This window comes from Sapajus apella, unplaced genomic scaffold, assembly GCF_009761245.1.
Source record: "Sapajus apella isolate SASKATOON/1434 unplaced genomic scaffold, GSC_monkey_1.0 scaffold2, whole genome shotgun sequence".
Lineage (NCBI taxonomy): Eukaryota > Metazoa > Chordata > Mammalia > Primates > Cebidae > Sapajus > Sapajus apella.
The window spans coordinates 50,830,142-50,834,852 of NW_022436942.1; the positions used below are offsets into that span (position 1 = coordinate 50,830,142).

At 45.0% G+C, this 4,711-nt stretch overlaps 1 pseudogene across 1 annotated transcript; it reads right to left on the minus strand.

The window, feature by feature from the left end:
* Positions 1 to 1,971: 1,971 nt before the first annotated feature.
* LOC116564441 lies at positions 1,972 to 4,052 on the minus strand (annotated as a pseudogene). Its single transcript, XR_004274897.1, has one exon. The product of XR_004274897.1 is annotated as a ribose-phosphate pyrophosphokinase 1 pseudogene (transcript).
* Between the last annotated feature and the right edge of the window lie 659 nt (positions 4,053 to 4,711).

The following is a 4,711-nucleotide window of genomic DNA, read 5'->3' on the forward strand; positions in this document are numbered from 1 at the left end:
AAGGACGGGGTTTCCCCATGTTGTCCAGGCTGGTCTCAAACTTCTGGCCTCAAACAATCCACCCACCTCAGCTTCCCAAAGAGCTGAAATTACAGTCTTGAGCCACCACGCCCGGCCAACTATTTTTATGTTGATGTACATGTGATTTTGCTCCAATTTTAATTGATTTCTTTATTGGGGAGATGGGGCAATGCTATAATTTTTTAATACAAAAAAATAATGCTGTAATGAATATCACTGCTCATATATTCTCTTTGGGCCCTTTCAATATAACAGTAAAGTCTGGGCCACCTGACACTCTTTCTTGGCAAAGCTTTCATGTATAGTAAGTTCTCAATGTCACTGTAAATAGATTACTGAAAACTGCTACTTTATGTAAAACCATATATAATGAAATCAATTTTACCATGAGCTAACTGATAATAAACAAATGTTAAGTTCCTATGGCATATTTCTGATCACAACAATATCACCAAGTTTCTATAAAGAGACCCAAAACACTTCTAATAATAAAAATTGAAGTAAATACAATAACTTGTCTTCAAGTGTTTATCCATTTTCCAACTCTCTGATTCCAGATCAGGGTCTTGGGTGGCTAGAGCCTGTCCAGGCAGCTCAGGGTGTCAGGCAGGAACCAATCCAGGACAGGATGCCCTTCAATTGCAGGGTGCAGTCACATGCACACTCACGCTCACTCAGCCTGGGGTCATTCAGACATGCCAGCTAATCTAAAGTACACATCTCTTGGATGTGGAAGGAAACCAGAGTCTCCAGAGAAAACCCATCCAGGCTTGGGAAGAATAGGCAAACTCCACACAGGCAGTGGCTGAGCCAGGAATTTATTTTTTTCCTCATCACATTATAACAAAACAATGTTGAACAAAATGATATCATTTGAGGGCCTGCTGTGTAAAATTTGCAATATGCTTCATTTTTTTGTGGCTAGGAATATGTGATAACTACTTTATGAAATACCATATCATTTATCTTTGTTATTAGTTCATAAATGAGCTAGTAATTCTTTTTTTTTTTTTTTTTTGAGACAGAGTTTCGCTCGTTGCCCAGGCTGGAGTGCAATGGTGCGATCTCGACTCACTGCAACTTCCGCGTCCTGGGTTCAAGTAATTCTCCTGCCTCAGCCTCCTGAGTAGCTGGGATTACAGGAACCCACCACCACACCCAGCTAATTTTTTGCATTTTTAGTAGAGACAGGGTTTCACCATGTTGGCCAGGCAGGTCTCAAACTGTTGACCTCAGGTGATCTGCCCGCCTTGGCCTCCCAAAGTGTGGAGATACAGGCGTGAGAGACCACGTCCGGCCAATAATTCTTACTCTTTAAATTCATCAACTAGTGTATCCAACAGAGTCCCTAGCAAGAAACAAGTGGCACACTCAAAAAAGGTGGCAGGAAAGAGTTTAGTAAAATCATTCACAAAAGTGTGAGCAGGGTTAAGGAAAACCGCCAACAGTCAGTAAAGAACCCCAGGGCTGGCAAAAGTGGGAAGCTGTTACTGGTTCTGGCTGAAGGAGGAAGAGAGGGAGCAGTTCTTGGAATATAGTGAGATCTGCAGCTGCAGAGAGAGCCACTCACTAGAAGCTGTGTTCTCAAATAGAATTATGTAGTCATTGCTAACCTATGGCCCTGCAGGGAGAGAGCTGGGGGAATAAAGGCCTGAGGTTTCCCTTCTCTTACCATTCAGGTTCCCACCAGAGCCTTTCACTGGCTGGACCCAACCAGAAGCCAGGTGGCCAGGAAGTAATCTATAGAGTATCAGCTCCCTGAGACCAGAACAGAGTAGAGAACAATGGAGAGTGAATCTGAAGGGACAAATAAAAAATATCTAGCACCAATAGTTTTCTATTAGCTTTGCTTCTTCCCTCCACATTTGGTTAGCTTACTGGGCATCACCAGGGAGTTCTAATATCAAAATGTCCATAGTAGATGGCACTGCCTACACAAATAGAATTTTCTTTCTTTTTTTTGTTCACACAGATACAGACACTTTATTAGTTTCCTCTACAAGAGACAGTAACATCAATCTTTTTTAACAGGAATCTCAGTTCATTTGAGAAGCCAAATAGATCCAAAGAAGGAAGATGAAAATTAAATACTTAATCAAAAGGCATTATAATACCACCTAACACCTACTGCCTCAGTGGCAGCAGGCTAAGGAAGATCAAGGTATAGCACATCATCTAATGTGAATGTTAGCGATTACAAAGCAGGAAGCACTTTTGCTTTCCAGAAGACTAGTACAATGTTGATTTGGGCCCAAGAGGCTATTTGGCCAGGAAAGGATCAAGATAGATAAAGGTAAGGCCAAATCAAAAAGAATAGGTACAAAGGAGAACACAAGCTACATAGTCAAGCAGATGGTGATGGATCAGGCTTCTTCCCCTCAAGAAACATTTGCTGTCTCCCCTGCTTAACCTATCTCCACCCCCATCCCCCCTACCCCCACCATCTAATGTCTGCTCCAGTCCAGCTGCCTGCTCCTGCCTTACAGAGTGCTGAGCCACTGGGACTAGGTTTGGGGTTGCCCAAGGCTCTTGCTATAATTTAGCATAGACCTTGGGGAGAACTGGTCACCACACATGGGTTGGCTTTGTTGCTAGTTCTCAATAAAGAAAACCCTGAAGCATTCACATGCAAAGTAGTCTGAGCTTTCCCAATCACAAACACCCTCACACAACATCCTCAAAAGTCTGAAATCTTGCAGCAGTTGAGCTATAGCTAAAGCTGCAAGGCTCACAAAATCATCAAGGAAGCCAGAATGAGATAATGCAGGTAGGAGGTCCCAGTAGCTAATCTCAATCGTCTTTCCCCATTTTGGATAAGCTATAATATACCTGATGTAGGATGTAGAAAGCTACACTGGAGCAAGCCGAGTCTTCCGCTGAATTTGTCATCAAATACCAAGGGAAAACAAGGGGTGGCATGGATTTTTTTTTTTTTTTTTTTTTTTTAATCTCAAAAAGCCTCAGAAGTTATAAAGGGACATGGCTGAATAGGTAAGAAACGGATTCCCCATTGTGAGTTCTCCTGATGGCTTCTGCAAGAATCATAGAGATGTCGATCACTTGTATTTTGGAGCAATGCTTCATCTTGTCCTCCTGAGGTATGGTGTTGGTGACCACTACTGCTTCAAAGCATGCGTCGTTGATGCGAGAAATAGCTGGACCGGAGAAGATTCCATGAGTCAAGATGGCATAAACTCTGGTGGCTCCAGCTGAGAGAAGTTTGTCAGCTGCATGGCAGATTGTGCCACAAGTGTCAGCCATGTCATCTACAAGGATGGCCACCCGATCCTTCACATCTCCCACAAGCACCATGCGGTCCACTTCATTGGCCTTCTTCCGTTCTTTGTGAATCAAGGCAAAGTCCACATTCAGCCTGTCTGCAATGGAGGTCACTCTCTTCGCTCCACCAGCATCAGGTGAGACAATCGTGCAGTTCCTCCACTCAGAGATATTCTCCCTTATCCACTTTAGGACAGCTGGCTCTGCATACAGATTGTCCACTGGGATATCAAAAAAGCCCTGAATTTGAGAAGCGTGTAGGTCCATGGTGATAATATGATCTGCGCCTGCTACAGATAGCATATTTGCAACAAGCTTGGCTGAGATTGGCGCCCGGCTCTTATCTTTCTTATCCTGCCGGGCGTAAGGGAAGCATGGGATGACTGCAGTGACCCGGCTGGCTGAAGCAATCTTGCAGGCATTAATCATGATCAAAAGCTCCATTAAGTTGTCATTGATTTCGCCACAACCACTCTGAACGATGTAGACATCCTCTCCACGTACACTCTCGCCAATTTCCACACAGGTCTCCTGGTTGCTGAATTTCTTAGTCACCACCTTGCCTAGCTCCAGGCCCAGGCGGTCGGCTATTTTCTGAGATAAGTCCTGGTGGGAGCTGCCGCTGAAGATCTTGATGTTCGGCATTCTGGCCAACTACCCTAAGCGCTCCGGTAAGCGATCGCAGCTGCTGCAGAAACCGGAACCGAAGTCGCCAGAGCCTGCACACCGAGCGCCCTGCGTTGCTACTCCGCCATCTTGCCTTCCCGCCCGGCGCGCGGCTGGAGATGACCCAGAGTCGCGGAGGTGGAGTCAGCGGCGAAGTCCACGCCCCGCCGGCAACGATTAGCCGAGAGGGCCACAAAGGAATTTTCAGTGGCAGATTACTAGGGCACCAGCCTTCAATGCTCGTCTGGGCTTCTAGACGAGAAAGGAGTTGTAAGTACTCTAACTGGGAAGCTCTAATGATGCAAACATGACAACATCCTGTAGGGTGCAGCCACCACACCTAGGACTAACCTTTTTTTTTTTTTTTTTTTTGAGACAGGGTCTTGCTCTGTCACTCAAGTTGGAGTGCAGTGGTGCAGTATGGCTCACTGCAGCCTCGACTTCCTGGGTTCACATGATCCTCAGCCTCCTGTGTTCCCTCCTGGGAACACAAATGTACACCACCAGACCTGGCTCCTTTTTTTTTTTTTTTTAAGTTTTTAATAGAGACGAACTCTCACCTTGTCCAGACTGGTCTCAAACTCCTGAACTGAAGCCATCTTCCCATCTCATCCTGCCAGACTGCTAGGATTAAAGGTATGAATCACCAGGCCCATCTTAGTATTAATCTTTAAAGCATGGTTTTTAGAACCAGATAATTTTTGGGATTGGATCCTTACTTCCAATCTAGCCACGTGAACTTGGG